General features: G+C 42.7%; 1 long non-coding RNA gene across 1 annotated transcript; it reads left to right on the forward strand.

The window, feature by feature from the left end:
- The first annotated feature begins 5355 nt into the window (after positions 1-5355).
- Positions 5356-11779, forward strand: LOC128085771 (uncharacterized). Its single transcript, XR_008209087.1, has 3 exons — positions 5356-5499; positions 9778-9886; positions 9993-11779. It is a non-coding gene; the product is annotated as an uncharacterized LOC128085771 (long non-coding RNA).
- The last annotated feature ends 15589 nt before the right edge of the window (positions 11780-27368 follow it).

Here is a 27368-nt window from a genome sequence, read left to right on the forward strand (position 1 = left end):
GTGCTGTGCTGGCATTGGGTGGAGACATTCATTCATTATGGAACAAAACCATGGGAAAAGATTACCTCTGAATTTCCTTTGGTGTTATGTGGAGATTTTTGGCTTCTTCCTCTCCCCAGAGGTGTAGATCCAAGGAAAACAATGTCCAGGAAAGGAAAACAAGCAAGAAAGCATGCAGAATTCCTTAGCTAATGAAGAGGAATGGCTGACTAGTCCTGCAAGAAGGCACTTAGCAGGGAGAACAGACACCGATAGGGACCACTAAAAGGTGAGCGTCGGTGGAGTGACACTGCAGTTTCTCCAGTTGTGTTTTATGAGCATAACAGAGATTTCTGTAGTGCCAGTGCTCACAAAACATCAAATGGCTCTGACCATCCATCTGGAACCAAAACCATCACATTCTCCCTGTATGGCTCTTAGGGGCAGAACAGGACTCAAGACACAGATTCGTATGACAGTGAGGAGAACCAATCAAAAAATGATATTAGTGCTGCATCCTGTCTGATAAAAGAGCTCAGCAAACATCCAAGCCATCATGATGGTACTGCTTTCTGTCCCCTCCCCACTTCTCTGTCCATCCTTTCCTATCCTGACACTTTGAAACAAGGCATTGAATGATTCCTTTTCAAATATTTTTTTTTCTCTCTGAATTATTATGTTTTTACAGTATGGTATGTTTTATAATTAAGATTAAATATTTTGTGGAATTTTTTTGTTTTTTTTTTTCCCTCTCTCAAAACAAAATGGAACCAAAGTTCAAATTTAGAAATGCAGTGAAAGAGGGATTTCTATTCTCTGTATAGATGAATGTAACTATGATCAGAGAAAACTTACAACAAAAATGCTCTGGATATATTGAGGTAGATTTTTCACCAGAAATCATTTGCGTAAATAAAGGTAAGTTGATTGCAAGCACTTGGGTATTTCCTGTAGCTGAAGTTTTGCTCTATTTATTTCTGTTATAGGTTCATCAGCACAAAAAGATTAAGGAAGCAGTTAAAAAAACAAACAAACAAAAAACCCACAAAAAAAGAGCAGCAGTATAGCCAGCCACTTAGTAGTGGGTGCTTTATTTTCTCCATAATATTTTCAGAGTGTTTGGGGGAGTAATTTCAAACAGTCAAATCAGAGTCCATTGAGAATTGGTTTTTGTTACCTCACACAGTGTAACAGAAAATTATAACAGGAAATAAACCATTAAGTGATAAACAAGGAAACATGGATACAATTACTTTCAGAACATAATTTTATTCACTCTAGTTTTGAAAATGAAGAGATAGTACTGACTGGAACACCTCAATTCTGAATGCAAACTGTACAATCTATTATATTAAACAAAGTCAAAAGCAATGTGAAAGATCTTGAATCTATTCAAGGCATGCACCTCATTACAGACTTAGCAAATTAAAACACAAATAGGATTAGAAAAGAATAATGTAACAATCTTCCACCATGGTCCCTGGAGCATTAAGTCATAAATTGGGTTTGCATTAAATTGTGCCTGCAGTATTGAATTCGGGGAAAGAGCTATAGGCTGAAGATAATCCTTGCTAGGCTGGCCAACTTTGGTATGGCTGTGTAATTTCATAAATACACAATGAATCTGTTGGAATCTAAAAAGGCACATTCAACAACATGTATTTCATATCTTAATTAGAAATCGCAGATATGGGGTAGCAATCTCTGGCTGCAAGAGGTACAAGCCCAGCCAAAAGCTGCAGACATTTGAAATTGTCACATCACCTGGAGTTGTTTTTTAAATACGGTAGTTCAGCACTTCATTGCATCGCCAGCTGTGTTAAACTACACAAGTTTTCAGGTTTGCAGAAAGCTCTGGTGTGCCATGAGCTTCTTTTAGGTGGAAGAAACAATCTTAACCCAAAAGAGCCGAGAGAAGCTGGGTTTCCGATACAAATGCATTCTGTTGTTATGGGAACTAAAATGGTGAGCGACGTGAAAAGGATCCTTTGCTAACAAAGACGGGCTTGATGATATTATGGCAGTAGCTATGCAAAAAGCAAATATATCTGCAGGAAACAAACAGAGTTTCCCTTCCAAGAAGATGCACATTCCTGCCTGAAAAGCATTGATTCTAAAGAGAGCTGAATTCAACCTTTCTGTGACCCTAAACAAATTACTGTGTAATAGTAGGAATTAATTTACTTAATTTTTCTTTAATAAAGGCTTTATCCTTCAAAGGTATATTATTACTGTCATCATCCTCATAACTGTCATTTAGGGGATCGCTAACAGCAGCTGCTGTGGCTAAGGTGCCAGTCATTTCACAGCACAAAAGAGTCTTTGTGTATTATTATAATAAGGATTTTTTGTACCTAACTATTTTAGGGATTCTCATGCCTCCATTTGTCTGTGGCAGAATTTCACAGTTTGGTGGAGAGGAAGCCCTAAAGCTGGGGAACTGTCTTTTCTTTAATGCATTTTCCTCAACTTTTGCTGCTATGAACTGCCAATATCTGCCATTTCCCTCCACTGCTTTGCACTTTGCAGAACCACACCAGCAGCATGCTAACACAGTAACACAACCCATCGGTATTTTAAGTCCAGTCTCACAGCCCCTGCCAAAAGAGCACAGGCTGTCCTGGGAACACTTGGGTTTTAATAAAGTGGGTGGGGGAGGAAAGGGAACTTCATGAAGTGATGGGGAGTGCTAACACCAGGAATTGGTGCAAATTGACCGTCTTGCAGAGCCTGCTTATAAGCAGTGGAATCCCGGGACATTCATGCCTTCTCTCAGGCAGCTGCAACTATGCCCAGCCCCAGAGAAGTGGCTGCTGAAGAACATTTTCAGTCCATAAGAGTACTTCTACACTGAGTGTGCTGGGATTTCTTCCCCAGCCCCAGGTCACAAAGAGCACGCAAGTCCTGGGGAGTTTACCAGCCCCTCATTTTAGGTAAAGTGAGGTTTTACCCTGTGCTAAGGTGGAGGAATCTGCTCTCTCTCCTCTCGGTCTGCTGGCTAAATACAGCTGCATCCTTCCCTTGGCTCGCAGCTCCCTTCTGGAGCAACCTTTTAACATTTTTCTTGATTTTCTTAAACAGCAAACATTAGACACATTAAGAACAGCAACAACAAAATCGTTAAGCACTATAACATTCTCCGAGGAGCCAGACGTATCCTTTAATCAGGTTATGGAAAATTCATTCCTCTTCCAGCCATTTATCTTCTTTGTTTATGCACATACCGAGTGACCCACTTCTCAGCATAAAAAATAATAACAAAGAAACAACCAAAAATTCTTAATTATTTATGGACTTACGTGCCATTTATTTTGCTTTATTGGAAACCAAATAATCAAGTTCATTCATTTCAATTAAACATAGCATGTGCTAACTGTCTATCATTCTGTCAGTGAATCCTGTTCTCTCGCTTCAAAGTCACTACTTGACCTCAGTGGGGAAAAGACTTGGTATTGCACTTTGTTCTATAGTGATTGATTGTTTACATTAAAAGGGAGATGCATAGATTGAAATTAGAGGTATGCTGTGTTTTTCTCCCTGAGACTGCCTACAGCTTGCATCTTCCCTACAGGTGCAAGGGTGGCAAATCCAGCTAATGTAAGTCCATCTGATGGAAGTCATAGTTTGGGAGCTAAACCAAATCTCCTCCAAAATGACCAAGTCAGAAGACACGGTCTCATTATTTCACTGAAATTTCAGATCAACTGATTTTTTGTTGTTCTTGGCAAAACTATTCATAATGATACCCGCTTGATGGGAGAACTACAGGAGGGTGAAATAGAAGTACACGCTGCAAAAAGTGCTGCATAAACTTAACGATAACAAGCAAAGTTGTTCATTAGTATAGGCAAGGATGCTTCTCATTTTAAAGAGGCTATATTGTGTTTTAACTCTCAATTAGTTGCTCAAGATTGACATGGATTAGGAATTACAAAGCAAGCCATAATGGAAATAACACAGCATTGAAAAAAATCATTACCAGCATGGAAAAAAACGCAAACAATTAAAACTGTTCATTTAGCCTGAAAAAAAAATGTATTTTGTTACATTCAATGCTATTTTATTTCTTTGTTAGAATGTACTGGAAAATGAGATTCAACACTTACTTAGCTTTACCACCACAAAGCTAACTAAGTAGGAAGTATCTCTCAGAGGCTGCTAAGAGGACATCTTACCGTGCTTAGAGAAGATGGAAGAAAGAACAGAGGAGAATGTCAGGGGGATAAAAATAATAGAACAAGGCTCCCAAAAATACAGGAAAATAAGTAGGGGAAATGTAGATCATCTTTGCCAGCATAGATGATGTAATTGCTGAACTGATGCTAGTAGGTTTTAACACCGTGTCAGTGGTATTAACGCTACTTATGATTTTCTTTTATGCTTTCTGACACATCCCCACAAGTGCACACTTTCGGAAACCAACCACAGAAGATGGCAAAGTATTTGCCACAGGGACTGGGCTGGCAGGAACCCAGTTAGTCTCTTTTCTGCAGTAGGAATTTGTCATCGCAGGATCCAAAGAACGTTTTGAGTGGATATATTTTCTATTTATATTCTCTGAGTTATTACAGGGTATGAATGTCAATAATAGATAAGCACATCACAAACAGACTCAGCAAGTTCTACCTGTTCTGCCCCGGGAGAGCTACCACTCAAACAATATCTCAGCAGTGGGGTGACAGTTCTCCCTTGGGGGGGGCAAGAGACAAATCCCTTCCACTCCACAAGCCCCCTGGCCTGCACCATCTGATGAATTTATGGGCTCCAATACTTTAGGTGCGTATAATTCAATGTATTGCTGAAGACCAGTTACTGTATTTCATAGCTGACATTATGGGGGATATTTTTTTCAATGAAATAAAACAATATTTGTTTCCTGAAAGGGAAATGTGCTGTCTGTAAGCTATCAGCAGTCAACAGTTGCTGCTGGCTAGAGCTAAAGGAGGAAAAAGAGGTGCATTTTACTTCAGTGATATTGGAGGAATAATTTGTCATTCACATTTATTTTTCAGAATTGGAGGGCCCATCTGAAAGTCACTACAGGATAACTGCTTTATTGTACTATATTAAGCAATTACTTTAAAAATAAGGGTCGTGAAGATATTCTGATAAGTTGAACGCTGTGACTGAATCCAGATTCCCGTTCTGCAGCAATCATGCATATAGGGGTGTGTGTGTGTCTGTTTTGGGGCCTACAGCTATTTAAACACCATCAGGGTCAGATTCTGTAATTTCTGAACACTTTGCAGAATTTCATAAATCCATTCATGCAGTATGCACGTAAGGTAAAAAAGTCATATGGGAATTGCTGAATCATGGCCTGAACCTCTGATTGATCACCTGAGGCGAGCCATGAGTCAGCCACAGGAGCACAGGTGAAGGCAATTCACCTGTGCTGCTGGAAGGGGTGGAGCCTGGCTGCACCTCTCCTAGACCTATTTAAGAGCTGGCTACCAGTGGGGAAGGATCTCATCTGGAGATCTACTCTGCTGGAGTTTCATGAGTGAGCCCAGGATACAGGTAAGCATCCTATCTATTCTCTTTATGTTATTATAACTTGCTTTGCCTAATTCACTTGTTTACTTCATAATCATGGCATCTTAATATTCATTGATTGTATGAAAGTGAACATGAGCTTGGATGTGTTTGTATCTTTATTTGTTATTGACCCTACTTCATAACTTGGGAAAGACTGGTGAGTTATTACATGACTTGCTTCCTGGAAGACAGAACTACTTTATCTTGACAGATACTTGGTGTTGATGTGGGTCTGCATCAGAATATTTTTAGCCCAAATCAGTACTGGAGATATCTGTCCCCAGGGTCTCCATAGGGCGCTCTGGGCCACAGCAGGAGCTAACCTTCACAGAGGGATTACAAATCAGTTTTTTCCTGCCCTACAGAAGTTTACTTGAAATATGAAGTTCTAACAAGTTCACAATTAGTTGGTTGGCTGTTTTTAATAAACTTTTGTGGGTATCAGCTCAGATGTTATTTCTTGCCCAGGAAATAGATATTACAGAGGAGTTCAAGGAAGCATTTTTATCTGTCAACAAGCAGGAAGAAACATTCAAAGATTTTCTTAGTAGAAAGCTGAGATAATCACAGAATCACACAGAATTGTAGGGGGTGGAAGGGACCTCCAGAGATCATCGAGTCCAACCCCCATAATGCTAATGCTTCTCCAACAACATTGAAAAGGTTTGTTGGATGACCAGCAGATTGGTAAGGTGGCTTGTAGCACTGCTCAGATGGCTTGTAGATGGCTTCTAGAGACGTGGTTTAGTGAATGTGGTGGTGATGGATTAATGGTTGGAACATGATCTTAGAGATCTTCTGAGCTTAATGGTTCTATGAGAAGAACAAGTATGTACTGTCTAGATTTTATACTGATACAGTGCAACTATTTGCCCTTTCTATCATGGTAAGCCTGTACCAGACCTGTTCACCTTGTCAGTACAAGTAAGGCAGGCAGTTCCTGGGAGACCTTGACTTTTGGCTTTGAATACAGAGTATATCCAAAGCATGGTGTGCCCATTGCCTGCAGAAATGTGCAGAACAGCAGACTTGCCTTCAGCATCCCAAGTAAAACTGTGTATCTACAAGTGGAGAAGGCAGAGTGATTTTGGAAGCAGCCTGCCTGTCAGAAAAAGCCTGTTCTTGAGCAGTCCATCAGTTTCTCCACAAGCTTCTGTATCTCTTGCTGCTCACAACTCATTTCTCTGTGCATTAGCTGTATTGAAGATGGGGTGGTCTACAACTTTCTGACAGTTCCATTTATTTCTACTATTTTCATTTGAAGCCAAGCAACAAGCAGCAGTTGTTTCCTCTGCAGCTTGATGAATGTCAGTATTAATTAAAATTGTTCGGAGTCGGGTCGGGATTTTTCCTCTCTCTGCACCAGGCTGGCAGGGAGGAGAAGCCTGACAGGCAGGCGCAGCTGCTGAGCTGCTGACTGGAAATGTCGTCACTGAGAAGGAGGCATGGGAGTGGTAGCTGGCCTCTGACAAAGTGGATTGGAAATAGGGGAAGCATTTTGTCACCTGCACCGTGCTGCCATTCAGCGCAATGTGGGGGAGGATGTCTGGATATGGGTCTTGAACTCAATCCTTTGCTCCCCTGGCTGGGAAGTCTGCAAAGACAGCTGTTCAGCCCATATGGAGGGGATGGTACACCCCCACAACCGCTATCTAATGATGCTTTCCTGACTGACACTCCAGAGAGAGCCCTTGATTCAGGAGGGAAGGTCAACACAGCTCAGTGCTTTGTAGCATGTGGGAGGAAAAAGCAGAGGATGCATCAGGAGATGCCCCTATTGCTGAACCTCCCTATTTTTGTGCACTCCCTTCTGACACCAATCCTGCCAAGACATCTGTAAACCCAACATCTTCTGTCAGCCCCAGTGGGTTGCATACAGCAATCAAAATTATGGTTGAGTGGCTGTAAATGTACTTATCTACCATTGTGGCAGGTCTGAGTGCAGCCAAGGTGCCTCTTGGATGGCCGCAGTGCTAATGTTCCCATCCCTGTCACAGCCATGAGCTCGAAGGAGGCCATTACCATATGCTGCAGTTATTTTTCATACAAAGATTATGGAATTATTTCCTTTTCCAGAGCTTTACCCATAACAAAGAAATGAAATAAGTGAGTGGAAATTAAATGCATACATTCTCCTGACTTGGACTGAGACCTGTGTTCCTCTATCACATGGAGACATCTCAGCAGCCTCCTGTATGGGAACTGTTGAGTCATGGCCTGAACCACTGATTGACCACCTGCGGCAAGCACTGAGTCAGCCATGGAGCACAGGTGAAGGCGATTCAGCTGTGTGACCAGAAGGGCTGGAGCCTGGCTGCACCTCTCCTAGACCCCATTTAAGGGCTGACTGCCACTAGGAAGGATCTCTTCTGGAGATCCCTTCTCTGTGGAGCTTTTCATTATGAGCCTAAATCTTTGGATATGGCTGAGCATTCCTTCTCTGTTTGTTCCTTTGCTGTCTCACTACAATACTCTTTCCAACTGTACTTTGTTGACTGCACACATCCCCAGAGTGTTTTTCTTAGGGAGAAAACAGTTCGGCTTGCAGAGCGATGCCAATTCCTCTTCTCAAAAGGAATGATGTGCTGCAAAGACTTAGGAAGTGCAACTTAAGGCTTTTGTGAAATGTGATTAAGCAAATATCACTGTAAATGATGACCCTGTTTCCTTTCTGTGTTGATCTCACTGCACCAGACCCTTGCTCCACACCAATCACCAGAGCCCCGCTACTTATCAGGTATTTTAGTCCTATTGTCCCACTGTAGTGAACAGTGAACGCTTTTCTATGGTCTACCTGTATCTGCCAGTGTGGTTTTTCTGGAAAGTCACTGGCTTCCAAAAATTCTTTTCTGAGAAGAAATTCATCACCCCAAGTGTGGAGTCTGAAGAAAATTAAATCCTGAGTAGAACTGAGTGCTTTTTACAAGCATAACAAATAACCATCAGAACACTCCTACCTGTCCTCCTGATCTAACTTTACATGTGGTTAGGATTTCTGTCAGCATCTAGTTTCTGTACATTTCTGTTTAATAAAAATGTGTTATCTATGATAAATATGCATTGCTTAGGTCAAATGAATTTGATTGTGAGAACATACGCAGAAGTAGCAGAAGGATTTAATTTCTTTTAAAAACATACAAAAAAGGGAAAAACCACAAACCCAAGCTGTAGTTATTGAATGCTGGCTTGAATTAAATTCTATTTGTTTTAATAAAAATGTAGTGGCCTGCGTGTACGTATATTTGTTTTAGTGGCAGTGCATTGGATCCAATAAAACTGTATTGCTTCACTGCTTATATCTCATTTTCAGAGAAAATGGATTAAATGGAAAAATGAACTAGGCATGAATCAGCCAGTCGGAGGTGTCTGCTAAACTCTGGTATTCAAATACATTTGGCTAAAAGAAAAAAAATATACTTTCTTACAAAACACTGTGTTTAAATCTAAATATGTTTTAATGTCAAGACTGCGCATGAGGGGCTTAAGTAGCTCTATTTTATTAAAAGAGAGCAGGTTTTGGAGTCAGGCTTGGCTGCAGAGAACTGGTGCATTTACTTACAGCTACAGAAGTGGAAATCCGAGCTGGCTGGGTTACACTGGTGTAAATCAGGCATGTTCTCAACAATGGCAGTCAGCTGATGGCCATATAACTGCCATGATGCTGGTCGGATGTGGGTGGCCTCAGTGTGGGGGCAATCCTGTCCCAGTGCATGGGTGCAGGCAGAGCCCGTGAATGTCGCAGTTGGTGCTGGGGTGCGTATCCTTGGGACAGGCTGCTAGCTGTCAAGATTTTCTATGGATCCCCTAAAGATCAGCCATTTCTGTGACCTGGAGACACTCATCTGCTTGGTTTGGTACCAGACCTTCCCGATGCCCACCTTTTTGAGCAGTGATGCTACCTGCACACATCACTGCAAGCAGGAAAGCCACCGTAGGCCAGCAAAGGGCTGGTATGGAGCTTCTGCTAAAAGGATGAAGAATCATAGTATCATAGAAGCGTTTGAGTTGGAAGGGACCGTAAGGGTCACCCAGTCAAGTCCCCTGCAATTAATAGGAACATAAAGAACTCAATATCCTGTTGCACGCTGGCACACATCATCAGTTCTCACATGCAATTGTTTGCATGCTCATTTTCATCACCATGTCAAAGATCTTTTTAAAAAAAAAAAAAAAAAAAACAAACAAAAACCATCCAGTGTCTTTTCTAAATCCTTTAAATTGGGTTTAAAAAGGAAAATGTTTTTGTTTTTATTTTTCCAGGCTTACCCTTTACAGTGAGGGCAACTGGAGCAGAGCTCTGTGCAAGGCCACTGATGTTGTAAAGGATACTGCTCAGCAGGCCAAGCACCATCTGGATAATTGTTTAGAGGTGAAATGGATGCTGTGGGCTGACCTGCCTTCCTGCATACCCTAAATGGCTGTAACCTGACAACCAAACCTGAGCAATGCTTTGTTGAATGCCATCTTCTTTCTAGGTGATTGGAATCCAGTTGTGTGGAGCCAAATACGCATTGTACTCCTTTGAGAGAAAGCATGATCCGCATCATCTCATGCAGTGTGTGCTGAACTGGGTGCCCCCAGGGCTGCAGAGCCAATCAAAGCAAGGAGAATTTAGTTGCAGCAGGAGCTGAGCTGTGGGAGAGGAGATTGATGCAGGCATCTCCAGCCCTGATTCCTCAGTAAACTGTGAATGAAGAAATAATTCAAGAAAAAGCAAACCAGCTGAGAGTGAAACAGTATTTGGATAAAAATCCAGCTGTGGTGGCATGAGTACCTCAGTGAGCATCACCTACTGAGACTGCATGACCTTGCGGAAGTGGGGTAGAAGTTATAGGCTCTGTGGTCAGTTCATAAACCACAGAGCCAAGAGTAGCCAAATCAGGCTTGAGATTTCTGCAAGGGCTTCACTGCCATGCACACGATGGCAGTGAGGATTAGACATCATGGAGCATCTGGATGTGGCTCTGCACAGCCTGATCTAGTGGTTGGTGACCCTGCACATAGTAAGGAGGTTGAAACTAGATGATCTTTATGGTCCTTTTCAACCCAGGCCAGTCTATGATTCTAAGATTCTATAATCTTAGAGTGTTGGGAAAGATCTGGAAGTGCCAACAAAGAGGATGGCAGTAGACTACATGGGGCTGGCTTCCTGCATGGGAGTGTGCAGTGATACAGGTTCTGTGAGGGACCGAGAGACATATAGGGGAGTCTGTAATTCTTTATCAGTTTGGCAAATTCTGCAGTGAGAGAGTCTGCTCTGAAAATATGGGCTTTACCAAAACAAAGCAGAACAAAATTGTTTGTGCAAGTAATGAAAAGGGTTGAAGAGAGTTTTAATTGGATGTTGGTATAAATCTAGCTGTAGAAGAGTACATGGTCTGAGATGACACCAACTTCAGAGATGAGAACATAAATTCTTTATCAGAGGGGGTCTGGATAAATTAAGGGAGGACAAGTCCCAACAGGGCTATTAAATTCTATGGTCCAGTTCTTCCTGGTGCTGGAAGCAGGGGGTGTAAGCGGGGGATTTACTAGGGCATCGTGTCACATGGTAGAAGTCCTTAACAGTCTCTTTCTTGATTCATGATCCCTGCAGCAGCCAGTGTGATGGAGGTGGATAACAAGAGTTCCTTAAGCTGTCTGTCTCCAGAAAAGTCACCCACCTGGTCCTGTGTCCCAATTCTACCCCTCTCTTGGGGCTGGGGACACTGCAGGCAACCGAGCTACCCATTCAGACATCTTCTGCCCTGCTATGTGGGAGATGCCTTGTTTGAGTCCTAAATATGTTTCATTTAAGCCCCAATGATGGTTTACTAAGTGCTATAATGTTTGCTAGGTCTCTCTTTACATTGCTGTAATTATCGTAATAAGCGGTCTTAACTGGCTCTTTTATAAGATACAGCGGCATAAAAACATCTCAGTGTGTTTTCCTTTAATGAGCTACAACTTCAGCATAATCTTCCTGACTCCATTTTCATTGGAGTATCAGTTACATTGCAGCGCTATGGGATGCAGTGGTGGAGATGCTGGCAACATTTTAGAGAGGCCTTGCAGAACTTGGTGGCTCTGTCCATGGGTTCTGTGACCAGCCAACCTTAGAGGGGCATCACTGCCCTGGGAAGCACAGGTCACACTGCCAGCTGCTGCAGTATTGCAGGGAATGTAACGCAAGCACGTGTGCCTCTTGTCCATGTAAGAACATCATGGGATGAGTGATGACAACAGGGATTGACACCCAAATGCTAGGGCAGAGGTTCAGTGCCGGGGCTGATACAAGTAGCTGCAGATGAGACCCCGGCATGGGGATTTGAGGGACAGCTGTGCTGGGATCCCTCCATCACTGGCACCAATCCACCATTCCCACCCAGCACCAGAGCATCCAGAGGAGCGTCTCTGTCCCCAGCAGCCCCACCACGTGGGCACGCAGCCCCTTCCAAAAAAGCCTCAATGAATTACACCACTGTAACACCCCACTGACAGATGCATGGTTTGAACTGCTGACAGCAGATGGACGAACACTTGTCGGTGATCTGGTTCTGAGCGAGAGGCAGATTTACTTCCAGAGCCTGCTACTCTTGTTTCTCCCAATGAAGCTGCAAGGCAGGCATACGTCTGTGGGTTTTTTCCTTCCAAACATGCCTATGCTGCAGGGAGATCCATCACTGAAAACTATGGGGTTTTGGGCCTGTTTCTGTGGGAAGAGGGAAGACAAGCTGCTGCTCTGCACAGCACTGGAAACCACTCAACTGCACATGAGTGTGGGCTGAATTACCAAATCTCAGCCATAATCTGAGCCAGGCTGGAAGCTGGCTCACCAGCGCAGAGCTGCAAAGCAAGGTGAAAAGCACTGAATGAAAATCACATTTAGGTGATTTTAATGTGCACCCTATACATAATAACATCCATAAATTGCCATCTGGGCAAGGGTGATCTTAGCCCCATCTGCACCCCAGCTATTTGGGGACATGGAGTGAAACCCCTCAAGGTCAACTGTGCTGCTCCTGACTTAAAAACCAGCAAGTAAAGCACGTCTGCAGAAGTAGTGGTGCTGCTTTCCCTGCTCATTTTTTATAAGATCCAGCTTAGGATTATAAAAACTTGGAGTAGATGGAATATTTTGAGATGCTGGGGTTGTTTTTGTTTTTGTTTTGTTTTGTTTTGTTTTTTTTAGAACACAAGGGAAACACAGAGGAAGTGGAAAAAATCAGCTGTGCCTATTGCAAGGAAATCTGTTCATGCATGATTTGAAAGCAGAGCAGAGTTTTACTTCATTCTATCTTGTGCTGTGTTTCATATTTCATGCTTTGGTTAACAGTTATTTAGTGTGTTCCTAGAGACTGTGACAGGTTGTCCTGAAAGTTTGTAGACTCGCTGAGCTCTCCACAGAGCATGGCAGAATGATATGAGCAAAGAATTCATTCCTTTATATGCAAGGAAAAAAAATCATTTTAGTATTTTAAAAACCCAATCTCTCCTTCTGACATTGTAACATGAAATGCTAAGTTACCAATTTGGGATGTCTCAACCACTTTAAGAAAATAAAACAACTCTGTGTGAAGTCTCCTTTCCATAGACTAACTATATACATCTAGGAAAATTTTGTTTTCCTTTTAAAATCAAGTGGGAAAAAAAAAATGACTGTGTTATTTTTTCCCCAAAATTCCCTTTTCAGCCACTTCTAATTGTATCTTGTTTCAAGGGTTCTGTAAGTGCTTTTTCTTCCCAGTCCTATCTTGCTGGGGAGGAAAGGCACAAGAATGATCCCTATGCTGGTCCATTCATGCATGTCTTCACCGTGTGATGACCAGAACTGATGCCATTAAAAATGTTCTAATAACATAGGGAAACCCCTGTAGCTGCTTGGAGTGGCTGAGTCCCTCTCATTCTGCATGAGGGTTTCCATGGGGTTCTGCAGTGGGCACCAGCTGGGCTGCCCGCAGCCCTCATTGTGTTGCAGGTGCTAGTGACTGCAAGGGGAGGGCAGGAGATCTCTTTTCCAGCCAGGTCAGCTATGCTCTCAGTGGGATGCTTTTCTCTTCTTTCTGCTTATTGCTCAAGAGTTTTCCAAGGAAACCAGCATTTCCACCGTACATTTTTTAGCAAAGCTCCTCTCATGTATTTTTCAGAAGCAGTTTTCATGCATGGCATGTTGCTCCTGAATTATCCACAGGGCCTTGGATCCTTCCTGCTCCTCCTCAGCTTTTATCATGAAGATTTGCTCTGTCAGTGATACAGAAAGGCAGCAACTGGGATAACTGAAATTTATTTTAAACTGCAACTTTACGTTACAATTGTTTTTGTCTCTGCCTTTATGTGCTGGATATCTTGTTGGTCCACAAGCTGTTCTGAACAACAGCTGTCTTTTTGATCATGTGAAGAAAAATTCCAGTAACTCAAACCCATCCTGCAGCTCTCCTCCTAGCTCAGGTCTTCATTCTCACTGTAACTGGGAAGCACTGTTCTGTAAATACATCCTCTACTCAGATCTACATGAGTTATTGGTAAGACTGTCCTTTTCGTAGAGTCGCAGAATCGCTGAGGTTGGAAAAGACCTCTAAGATCATCTAGTCCAACCATTAACCCGTCCCCACCATGCCCGCTGACATGTCCTTCCGAGCCACATCTACATGGTTCTTGAACACCTCCAGGGATGGTGACTCCACCATCTCCCTAATCATCCTGTCCCAATGTATCACCACTCTTTCTGAGAAGAAATTTTTCCTAATATCCAACCAGAACCTCTAACCCTATCACTGTTACTTGGGAGAAGAGGCCAAAACCCACCTCACCACAGCCTCCTTTCAGGTCCTTGTAGAGATTGATAAGGTCTCCCCTGAGCCTCCTCTTCTCCAGATCAAACAATCCCAGTTACCTCAGCTGCTCGCCGTAAGACTTCTGCTCCAGACCCCTCACAGCTTCATTGCTCTTCTCTGGACGTGCACCAGGGCTTTTATCTCTTTCCTATAGTGAGGGGCCCATAACCGAGCATAGTACTTGAGGTGCAGCCTCACCAGCACCAAGTACAGAAAGATAACAATACATAATTATTTACAACCATGTTATGCAAAAAGAGAGGTAAGCAGCAGTGTGAATGGCAGCAAAAACTCATGGAGAGCTGGTGTCCTGTCCAAGATGTGGTTGACTGATGCTGACTCGTTTCTGATCTATGGTTTTATCTTTCACATCCAGAGGATGCAGCAGGAACTGTGTTAACTGGGCTGTGGTTTGAAAATGGATACCCTTTGCCAAGACTTCTCCTCTCTTTTCTGTTTGCTTCCCATAGACATTCAAAAGACGGAGTCTGGCTTGCATGAGTACCCACGGAAAGCCCGTTTGAAATCTGCACGCTTGAATTCTGCCATGTAGCAGAAGTGCTGGGCTGACATGACAAAGCTGTAGCAGAGCCTTGAGCTCAAACCTGCCTAATGAGGGACAAAATCCTTCATTCACCATTGCTGCAATCATTTCTCTTCATTGTGATCTCTACAATTAGTACATTTAGAAAGGATAGTGCTTAATGCAGCTAGGTCCCAGCTCCTCAGGACACTTTCCTGAAGCCCAGGCACCTGGCAGTTAGATGAGGGTTTGGCCATGCATTTGGCTGCCCCATGGCTGCAGGTGCTGTTATTTTAAGTGAAGGCAATAAAAAGAAGATTTGCATTTCAACTGTGCTCATACAACAGCAGAGCTTGTGATACCATCACTTTCCCGGGGCTGAAGCAAACCTCCTCCAGCAGATCAAAACCTATTAACAGCAACCCAAACAGCTTTTCCTGATCACAAAATCTGCACTGATGCAGCAGGAGGAAAAACCCAGCCCTATGTGGTGGAGTTGGTGATGAACTCAGCCCTCTTTGAAACAGGCAGGTTGAAATACTTGCAGCAGACCCTTCACAGTCTATCTAACCTGTTACAAAAGAAGAAAGATAATAAATTGAACAGCTAAATTTGAATTACAAATAAATTAGAGGAAGCCACAATCAAGGTACTGACATTCGGTAAATGGAAAAAAAAAAAAAAAAAGAAAAAAAGCTTTTGTGTGAGTAAATTATCTTCTAAGGATTATTTACTCAGCTCTGCTGCTACGAACCCCCAGGTTGAGGCAGACAGAAGTGGGTACTTTGCTTGCTGGTTCAGGCTTCTAGTCCTGAGAATCAATCTCTGACCATTAAGAAAACACAGCTGCCTTTTCAAGCGTAATTTATTCAATAAGATAGGGTTTTTTTCTTCCAGGAAGCTGCAGAGATTCTTGATTTTCATTTGTCTTTGTCTGGAGACGTGAAATAAGTTTGCTATGTAGTCCATTTCATGCTAATTTCTCAATATATTCATATATTCATTTGGGGCATTGGATTTGTGGAGAACTTTGCTGATTCTCAGGTGCTACTATTAAAAATGAAGGTAAACTCACTGAAGCTAATTTGAATCTATTTCTCGAAAGCAGGTAATATTAAAACTAATTGCACAGGAGAGCAGCTGGATGCTTTTGAGCACTTCGCAATGCTTGTGAAGAGCAAGGTCCTCAGACAGAGAGCAATAGCTCTGCTCCGTGCTGCACTGCCCACACATGGACCCTGGTGTGCTGAAGAGGTGCTGCTGGCTGGGGTCAACCAGCCCCCTCCTTTTTGCAAAACTGTGCACCACTCAGGGAGTTTGTTTCAGATGTAATAACAAAATGTTCTGCAAAACCTTCCATCAGCCACTCCCTGAAGGCAGGAGCAATCTCCAAAGCCAAGTCCTTCAGTCAAGGAAGGCACAAAGACCAAGGTTGGAAGCACAGCACCATAGAGGCGCTCCCTGGGACATGGATCTATGTAGAGAAGTGGTCTGTACCTTCTGCATCTGCATCTCCCAACTTCATACACACTTTGTGTTGCCACCGGGTTATTTTTAGGTTGTATTAGTCATGTATACTTCTGCAAAAGCTATTTCTGGGAGTTTGCACAACTGAAATCTGTAGCCATCTATACACCCCCCACAAAGATACATAGAAAATAGCCTCTGCAGTCTCTATCTGCTTCTCAGAGCCCCAGGGAAGGGGCTGCAAGGAAAAGGAGTGAAGAAGAAATGCCACATAGTGCAGGGAAGGTGAAGGGTAGGTCCTGAGAAGCTGGCAGGCGTGGGGTAGGAAGGGAAGGGGGTCCGTCAGCAGTGCTGGGAGTGCTTCATGTGAGCACTGGGCCCTCCAAGAGCCCTTAAGTACATCCTGCTGTCTGCAGAGAGAGCCAGGAGAGCATGGGACTGCCAGCTCAGCCTGTCTTCCCAGGGTGGGAAGCTGTGTGTCTGATAATCAGGCCCTGCCACAGCTGCCAAGCTCCAGATGTTGTACTTCGAAGGGTTTATGAATTCCTTGTGAGAGAAATGTTGGTCTGGGTGTGAGGTCCTGGAATTTCATCTGGGAGCATCTCTCCTTTCATCAAAAAAAGCATCGTGAACTGGCAAGCAAACCATATTTTCACTGGATTTGGAGGCATTTGCAAGGGTTTGGTGCAGCTGGGAAGTACAATGTGCAAATGGAGTCCAAGAACCACGGAGACAGAGCAGAAGCACAGCCCTGAGCACAGAAATGAGCCAACCCTTTTGCTGCTGCTTTGCATTTTTCCTGGGTTTAAATTGTTCTGCTTTCAGTGTAACAGCGCATGGTGCACTGAAACGTGGCCAAAGCTACAAAACAGTTTCTTCTCTCCCCTAATCACTGGCAGAATTTTAGAACTAACAGAAGATAACTCAATCCCTTTGGTGGCACCACCTTCCAGTTTGGGTGTCAGGATTCTGCTGGACGCATCTTAATAATGTCCACAAGCCGAGACAAGTGCTGTCAGCCTTACGGAGAGGAATTTTTACTACAAAAATGTCTTTTTCCTTACTGCAAAAGTATGGATTGGCTAAATTCTGCTGCACATAGAGAACCAATTTTTCACAAAAGAAGTTGGTAGAGAAAAGGAATTTAGATGCTGTATTGACTCACCCAGGAAAGCCCAAGGTTTTAGCCCAATGCCTCCTCCACATCTAGAACAAATTTTGCTAAGAGAAAGTTTCATAAGGAATCTGTGTTGAAGTAGATCTATTATCTGATAGATAAGTAATGGGCTCCATCAGTCATTTTTATCCGCAGAAAGGGACAGAGGAGGGGAGCCGGCAGGACGGCTGTCCCTGGAAGCTCTGCCAGGCAGTGGGATTGCGTGTCTGTGCACAGACTTGAAGAGACACAGATCATCAGATACCAGCACATGCCTTTGAAAACGGGTCATAAACATTAGAGGAAAGGATACAAGGACAAAGGGAGTAATGGAGCTCTAAGCGGCAGAAGTTATTTAAGTGTGTGTATGTATGTGTGTGTGTCTGCCCATGTGTAAACAAGCAGGATGAAGAACTCAAGCCTGTCAAACAACTCCATTGAGCTAAAGGCTTGTTTATAACAATATCGCTCAGCACTCCTCTGACTCTCTCGTTGAAGGGACATGCATTAAATACAGTGTACAGCAGCACCCAAAATGCCTGGGAAGCCAAGGAGGCATGGGGTAAGGAGAGCTGCAGCAGGGAACAGGCTGTTCATCCTCATCTCACCTTGCACTCTTTGGGAAAACAAGCCACAGTGCTGCTGAAGAGACCAGAGTTTACAGAGCTGCGCTTCTGGAAGGTCTTTGCCACCCATTTGTCTGTAACAGGACTTCCTCCCTCTTGTGACGCAGGTGAGGGAATCTAGGAATCTGGTGGGAAAGAAGTCAGTATGTTTGTAATTGCAGAAAGCCAAAAACTGAGGTGAGCAAACACCATGGGAGAAGAATGCGTTGTAACCCAGAGCTATGCTTCAGAGTAGCACCACATTTAAAACCCAGCAGAAATTACGTTCAGCAGTTCAAATCAATAGAAAAGTGGGAGTACTTCTGAGCCCTGTGCTTAGTGCTCTGTCTTTACTAGAAATGTCACTTTTCCTATCCAAAAGATATAAGTGGGTGTCATGGCTGGAAGCGAGAAGTGCTCAGTGCTCAGACATCCCTCTGTGGGGCCAGCAGTAGCCTCAAGCACATGGATCTCAAATGGAAAAATATTCACATGTTGGTGAGCACATGTTGGTGTGCACACGGAGCCTACCAAGCACACGTGCTCCAGAATCCCCTCTATGCTTGCCTGCAGTTAGTTAGTGCAGTCTGGCACTAACCACAGTCTTCCCAAAGCAGCACATACCGTAAGCCATATGTTAAACCTGACACAGGGACATGATGGAGCTGCACAAGAGCTTCTGACTATTATTATTATATTTATTGCAGAGTGCAGTTGTCCCAGCTTTAAGAGGCAAGGCTGATGAAATTTATTGCTGTATTAATAATCCTCATCATATCCTTTTTTGTGGATCTCCCTAGCATGTTCCTTTAAAGCCCATGAGATCACCCACTGCCTGGTAATGGGAAGCAGTTTATTATGAAGACAAACTGACAGATTTTTGTTCCCATGAACTGTATAAGAAATCTAACAACCAGATGCAGATGGATCAATATGAGTTGCTCTTTATTTATCACCCCCTGTCTTCCTCACTTTATTTTTATGGCTATTAAAGATGCTATCATTGATATACCATTTTTGACTGTCTCTCCCTAATGTGCACACTGGACAATGCTGCCATTGATATCTGCGTAAAAGGCACTGAGTGAGCTGAGACAGCTCAGCAGCAGATTAGCAGGCTGCATCCCCACTGAGCAACATCTCTGTAAGACCTCGGGTGGTATGAGGGAGGTTTGATCTTTGCTCTGAGGATGTGAGTGCTTCCAGGCCTGTGGATTTCTTTCCCTTTGTATGGAACTTTGTTCAGGTTGTTCCCTTTGGGTGTGTGATCACCGAGAAGCACAGCAGTGCCTGGCTGCAGCTTTTTGATGATGTGATTTCAATTAAAACTCGCTGCAGAGGAGGGTAAGTCAAGCTCTAAACTGACATTTTGTCACAAGGAAGAAGATGACTGAAGCTGAGTGACTCTGAAGTTGATGTGGCTTGCACAGCCTGATGGCCTCATGTCATTTCATTTGAGTGTTGACAGGAGAATTAAACCTGATTACAGAAACATGTGTACAGGAGATGAGCTCGTCCATGTTGCACTCACAAGCCAGGCTTCTGTGGTCCACCCCTGTCCCAGTAGCAGTCGGGAGGTGGCATAACAAACCCAGCAGTTTTACATCCCCCGCGACTGGTGAGCTCACAGCCTGATGCAAACTTCCAATTTAGCATTGGTATGGATTAATTTAAGGGCCTGAGATAGAGATAAGGCTGAAATCATAGAATCACAGAACCATTTGAGTTGGAAGGGACTCTTTAAGGTCATCTAGTACAACTCCCCTGCAATGAAAAGGGACACCAACAGCTAGATCAAGCTGCTCAGAACCCCATCCAGCCTGACCTTGAGTGTCTCCAAGGATGGGGCATCCACCACCTTTCTGGACCAACCCATACTCATGCCTCACCACCTTTATTGTAAAAAATTTCTTTATATCCAACCTAAATCTCCTCTCTTTAAGTTTGAAATCATCTCCCCTTGCCCTGTCACAGCAGACCCTGCTGACAAACCTGCCCCCTTCTTTTTTGTAGATCCCCTTCAGATACTGAAAGGCTGCTCTCTGGTCCCCCTTGGAGTCTTCTCTTCTCCAGGCTGAACAGCTCTAGCTCTCTCAGTTTGTCCTCATCGGGAAATCAGACCCAGAAAGCTTGGTTTTCCAGGGAAATCAGCTCAGCTTCTGTAAAAACCAAACCAAAACAGAAATACTCTGCAAGCTTTTCAGAAGCAGCTCTCACTGTGCTCCTGCAACAGCAGTGCTCCAATAAGATGTGCCAAGTTGAGAGCATGGTGCTCCTGTAGTTCTGGCACCAGGTAGGTCAATTGAAACAGCCAGCATCAGTGATGCAATCCCTTCAGATTTAATAGGAAGGAAATGAATCCTTTTGCTCTGTCAAACAGGAACAAAACAGTAAGAAATCCAGCATAAAGCTTTATAAAAGAAGGAAATAATATTCTAGCAGCTCAATTTGCTAAAAACAAATGGAGTGACATTAAACTTGTGGGGCATCTCTCTCTGGCAGCCCAGCACCTTAAATCAGCTGCTCACCTTTCCATTCGAATGCCATGAAGGCAGAGGTACTACATTCACTGTTATAGCAGATGACTTCATCCCTCTGAAATGACTTTAAAAGATTAGAATTCATAGATTATTTATTAACTCTTAGGGAATGTATTTCCAGAACGGGAACAACACATTGCATTAATGTCCAGTTCCTGAATTTAACTCTTTTAATTAACAGGGAAATGTGTACTTCTGTAAAGCACTCAGCCTGCATACCACTGCACAAGGCTTTTTCCTCTGTGTTTCCTTTTTAGTACAACGCCTTTGTTCCTTTATACTCATGTTAATAACAGTAATCATAACACTGGAGTCATCTTGTGATAACTCATAAATAACCGTTTTGACTAAAATAAAAGCTGCTAGGCAAAGCCACCCAAGCAGGCAGCACAGCTGTGTCACTGACCCGCTCTGATAGTGAGCTCTGATTCACAGGTTGGCAGAGAGCTCTGTGACAGAGGGGCACTGGCAGCTTAACCCAAACACTTCTGCTGCCCAGATAACAAAAACCGCCTCATCAAAGTCGATGACAGCCACAATATACCCAGAATTGTGATCTCTCCTTGCTGAATTTTTGTAGCAAATATTTCCCCTGTCAAAGCCTCTCCTTGGTTCTTGGATAGTAAAATAGCATGCCTTAGAAATGGTAAAAAAAAAAAGAGACACAATGAGCATAAACACTGTGTTCCAGACCTCCAAATCAGGTGTCACTCCAGATGAAACATAGAGCCACTCGCAGCGAAGTGGAAGGACTTCTCCCAACAAGGCTGAGCAGGGTCAGGCAGCCGAGGAGCCAGGAATGGCACGTCCTCCTGTGCGGCTGTGGGACGTCTGTGTGGTAAACACAGCCCTGGATGGCCCTTCTATGGGAAAACAGGGAAATGAAAGTCAGGAGGCAGTGCTGGCCCAGAGAACAAGGTAATTCAGGTGCTACCAGGACACAGTATCACCTTTAGAGAAATGGTCTGGTTACCAAGGTATTGTTCGGGATATTGAGTTCCTAGGGTGGCCTATTTCACAGGAATAGTGAAGAAATGAACCATTTCTAAGCCACATATTTTTACATTTTCTTTATCGCTGGTGATTTTGAGCTGGGTTTTATGTATCACACTTAATCACTGAGCATTTAAAAACATGTTTTATAATGCATTTAGGCTCAGCATAAAGTGTTACTACATGCCAAGATGCTATGGACCATCTTCACCTCAGTGTTCTGATTCATTAAACAGCCACACTTGTGTGGTGCCATCCCTCAGTGACAGGGCATCTGTCACGTCCATTGGTCCTTTACAGCATCTCTGTGGAAGGCAGCAAGACTTTGCAGGATAAGACCTATCCAATCAGAATCATTGGAAAGGCACAAGAGCTAGGGAGCAGAAAGAAGACCCATCAAGTTCACATCAAGTTTCTACACAAGGTTTGTTCTCTTAAATAGCAGTTCTGTTTTTAAACTCTTGCACTTCATGTTTTTAGTTGTGAACTCAAGAGAGAAGTAGGGAGTTGCCAAGCTGGTCTAGCCACAAACTGCCTTTGAGCCTCATCAAACAAAGTAAAAGGCTCTACTTTTATATCCCCAAAATTCATTTGCTCTTTTATATGGAAAAGAGACTTTCTTTGAAAATGTGCTTTCACAATTTGCAAAAAATTTTGAAATGGATGATCTTGTTCCAGAAATTCTCAGCACCGTACATTTCCTTCTTTTTTGGGGTGCACATGATTTTTGCAAGTTTGGACAATGATTTGGACAGGCAGCCAAGCAGCATCCCAATTAACCAAGAGCTAAAAACATCCATGAGGTATTCTTTTCTGGTTGCTACAAGTGAAGGCAGCTGCAGTGCAGAAGAAGGTTAATTACAACTGAAGAAAGACAACTGTGGGACCTGGTCCTGCCTATATAAAGCCTCAGCATTCCTCTGGGCCAAATCCTGAAATCCTTTTACACAGTATTTTATTTGCTCATGCTTCCTTTATCTTCCAGCTTGAATTCAGTGCATACAACATAACGGCTGCCGAGGTGGAGTTATGGGATGTGCTGGGAAAGGAGCTCCAAGCTAGCAGCAATTTGCATGTTTAATTAACTCTGTAATCAGGACACTTGGGCTAGACTTTTTCCAAGGAAGCATTCTTCACCTGGAAGTGTGCCATTGTCAGAAAGAGAAACCGTCTGTAGAAACACACATAGTTCTCAAGGCAGGAATGGGGGCTCAGCCCTAAGGGAGTGAAAAGGCCCTCCTCCCTTTCCCTCAAAATTCACACAGCTGAAGCTTAGGCGAAGGCATTCTTATTACAGCTAAGACAACAGCAGATTAAATAGGATGAACCGATCGGCTATACTTCTTGTAAAGTTATCCCCAGAGATGAATGTACAATGTTGTTATGGAGGCTGCAGTGGTGTCTGCAGCGTAACTAAGGCTGACAGACTGCTTGCATGTGGGTGGCTGTCTTCTTTCCAGCTGTGACCAGCTGAATTATATCACCTGTCCCACTTGATATATTAGGATATGCCCAAACTCAAGATGCATGTTGCTGCAATAGGGAAATTAATGTCCACCACTGGAGGCAATTAATAATGATTAGGAGAAAAACAGCAGGGTTAAATCTGTGCATTTAACAAAGTGTTCATACAGCTTTTTTTGTACTATACTTCAGCCACTGGGTTCTCTCAAATTTCTACTCTTTTTTTAGGGGGGGCAAAAGAGGGGGGGCAGGACAACCTTATCTTAATGTGGAAACTTAGCTAAAATGTCAAAGTTATTTCAGTGAGACATGTTTATTCATTAGTTAATTCCAGCTCTGGCATGTGGAAGAAAGCATCAAACATGCCCGGGTGAAGGACTCTAGAGAGAAAAATGTTAACATTCACTTGTGTCCATTTTCATTCAGAACAGCACAGCTCGACATATTCATGTTTGAAGTCACCAGCATCCCTTTGATTTCTGGGCTCTTCAGCTAGTGTACTAAAACATGGCAGCAAATTGGCACATGGAAAATTTGCAATGCTCAGTTTAGTGCAACTCCTTAATTACCATAGAAAATGGTGAGTGATGGCTTATTAATTTCTCCTTTGTGGCCAAAATGTGATTTCAGATACGAATTCTGGACATGTAGTAGGCATAGGATGCTCTTGCATATTTTAAATCTCCAGATATTGTGGTGTGCAGTGCTTCATGAATCTGTATAAGAAAACACGAAGCTTGTAATGCCAAATGCAGGCATTCCAAACTCAGTGATAGATGTTTCTAAAATAGCAAGAAATCACTTTCATGTAGTGATTTCATGACAATTCATGACATTCAATAACAGTGAGATTCCTTAATATTCCTGAGATTTAGGGCAGACATATACACTCAGATCTTTTATCTCTTTGGTTTTTTTATGGCCTTTTTTCACATTTTCATAACTTTATTTGAAACTACAAAGACAGAAGTCTAGAAGGAAAGCTGCAAACTAAAACTCCTTTGAAAGCCTTGAAAAAGAACATGCTGATCATGATGAACTAGGAAGAGTCTGCAGTGGGATACAAGATGGCAAGCAAATTAGTTTCTTATTCTCAAGTTCCACCTCAAGTTAACCTTCAGGATCAGGCAAGAAAATCCATTATAACTGAGGGATGAGTAGCATAGCTTTCACCAACCCAATAGCCATTCTCTCTTGGTTGTCAGGATGGGGATGACGATGGGGAAACACATACAGAAATGCTCATAACCATTCATATTTTCTTTATTAAGTATATCTTTCCAAGCTTCTTATGTGATAAAAAATGTTTTGGGACTACTTCTCCATTGTCATGCTGGTGGAATATGGTAAGGTCATTTGCAAAATATGAAGAAGTTTATCTTAATCCATGTGTTTAGTACTCTTTTTCTTCTACTTCAAGCTCAGTACAAATATAATGCAGAAGCACTCCTTAGAATGAATGAAGACATGGCAAGTTCAGTACTGGTGTGCAGCACAAGACATGCAAGTTCATCAGATGCACACTGCCCAATTTATTTTCTGCATATGAATGACAATACAGAAATACTTCTCATAGAATCACAGTATGGCTTCGATTTGAAAGGGACCTTAAAGACTACCCAGTTCCAACCCCTTGCTGTGGGCAGGGCTCCCACCCACCAGCTCAGGCTGCCCAGGGCCCCGTCCAACCTGGGCTTGAGCATCTCCAGGGACAGGATATCCATAGCTTCTCTGGGCAGCCAGAGAAGCCTCACCACCTGAGTAAAAAATTTCCTCCAAACCTCTAATCTAAATCTCCCCTCTTTTAGTTTAAAATCATTTACCTTTGTTCTATTACCATTAGAGGGTGTAAATAGTTGATCTCCCTCCTGTTTATAAGCTCCCTAGTGCTAATAATTGATAAGGAGCAGCATGTTTGCTCATCTGGAAGTATGAGAAATGTCTTTGACTAGAGATGAAGTGGGATGCTTTTCAATTGAAATCTAAGGTCTGGAAGGAATGTTATTTATTACTGTGAGACATCAGATTTTTTGGGAGGTTTTGCATGCTTAGCTTATTTTCACTGGATCTGCACAGGTTATTTAACTTAGATTCATTTCTGAATACAGAATTGTCAGAATTCCTTCACTTGCTGAGGAAAAATGTACTTCTTTGGTGTTTATGACAATGGATCCATACAAAATGTACTTCACTGAACATAATAAAATAGTCAAGAAGTAGAGAGAATTACTTAAAACATATCAATTTCTGGAACAATAATACAGAAGTTGAAGTCAAAATAGAAAATAATATGAACAGGTCATGCAGAATGAGCTAGGCAGAGACAAGAGATTCGCTCAGCAGATGTGGCACCACTCTCACCAACTTGGCCTGAACAGAGTATTTGCTATTAGATACAGAATCCTGCATAAAATGTGGTGGTAAGAATTGCTCTGAATGGACTCTTGTGAAAAGAGAAAGGTATTGGCAAGACAAATGCAGCCATAAACATTATTACAAGACTGAGAACAGAGATACTAAACAAGTCATTGCCTCTCCTGCGAGAAAAAGGGTTGTCATAAGGGTTTCCACATTCAAATTGTTAACTGCCCAGAAAAGCAGTGATCACTGATGACTAGAACAATACTAATTGAAGAACGTTCTATTCTGTATAGTAATGGAGAAAGTGACAGAAAGGTGACAGGAAGGCAGACAGAAACTGGTGACAGAAAGGCAAAAAATCACGAAAAAATACACCTTTCAACTGTATGAATAGAAATCTTGGATTGCCTCAAGTATCCTACCTGAATATCTGTAAATCTTGGCTTCCTTGCTGGCAGGGCAAAACTACTGGGAAAAGTTGTGTAAATCTTAATGCAGATCCAAGATCATAATGATTAATAATAATAATTAAAATAATAATGAATTTAACTGTACTTGAAGCCAATTGGTCTCAGGGAAGACCTGGCTTTTGTGACAGCTGTCATCACAAATCCATGGGTTACCTGCTTTGTCCCAAGAACTACATTCTTCATTCGCTGAATTAGCCTTCAGCGTACAAATGAAAGCATAGGCAGGTAGCTTTTCTATCTGAAAGTTAATTTTCTCTGCTATTATTATTTTGACTTAGTTGACTTACAGCAATTATTTATGCAGACCTATCTCTCTAACCTAATCAGTTTCAACACATTTTTTTCTCCAGAAATCAACCTTGGGTGGCAGGAGAAAAGCTATTATTTCAGATGCTGCTTTATTGGATGACAATAACAAGCGTATAGGGAGCAATTGCTCAATCCTGCTGTTGGTTTTTTAAGATATGAGCTATAGCAGGCTGGGTTGGACCAAGGAAAGGAGCAGACATCTGTTCACAGGTCCTCGGGCTATGTTTTCTTGATCTTTCCTCATCACAATGCCTTGATTTAAGAACAAGGAGTGCTGTGTGCAGCTGGAGAGTGAAAATGCTGATATTTTTCTCTTTGTCCATTGATCTGAGCACTGCCCTACAAGGATCTGAAGGGTTTCAGTGTGTCTCACAAATCCCAGTGAAATTGACTCTCATTTATCCTGTTATTTGGCTATTTATTGTTGCCCTTTTCTTCCCTGTGGGCCTAGATGTGACACATGGATTCATGGTAGCATTTTCAAACACTGCTTCTGCAGCTGGATTAAAAGCAAGACGGTCAACTAAGAAGCCTGCTTTGGGAAGATTTTTTTTATATTCTAAAAATAAAATTTGCCAGATGTTTATTTAGAAAGCTGGTAGAGCAGACTGAGAGTAATTCCCGTTTCTGCAAGTGGAAATTGGAATTCACTATTACTGGGCATTAAATGTTCAGATGCTTTTCTGAGGTCCTTAAATCTATTTCATTTCCATGTTGACAGAGATATTAGACAGCTGTTGGAAAATCTGTCCCTTCTTTCAGTGCTGCAGCAAGAAAACTTTTCGTTTAACTACTGGGGGTCAATAAAGCCTTTTAATGTACTAATCAGTGCTGAGTGAAGTGAAGGAAAGCATAAGAAAGAGTCCTTTCACTTCAATTTTGTGCAAAGCATTGGCTCTTTCAGCTTACTGCTGTCACTGCTGGCTATATTTGTGACAGACTGGAGGGCTGAAGCGTGTTTCTGAATGGTGACTCCAAGGACTGGATGTGGGATCAGCAAAAGGTTCTGCTTTCTGCACGCTTTTGGGATGCAGCAGGAGATTGTCCCCACACTGCCCACAGGTGGGTAGGGACAACTAGACCCTTTGTGCGGGATCTGTGACAAGCCACTCTTTGGGGTTTCAAAGGGGTAGCATGTTTTCTTGTGGTG

The sequence above is a fragment of the Tympanuchus pallidicinctus genome, unplaced genomic scaffold (genome assembly GCF_026119805.1).
Source record: "Tympanuchus pallidicinctus isolate F22 unplaced genomic scaffold, pur_lepc_1.0 scaffold3, whole genome shotgun sequence".
Lineage (NCBI taxonomy): Eukaryota > Metazoa > Chordata > Aves > Galliformes > Phasianidae > Tympanuchus > Tympanuchus pallidicinctus.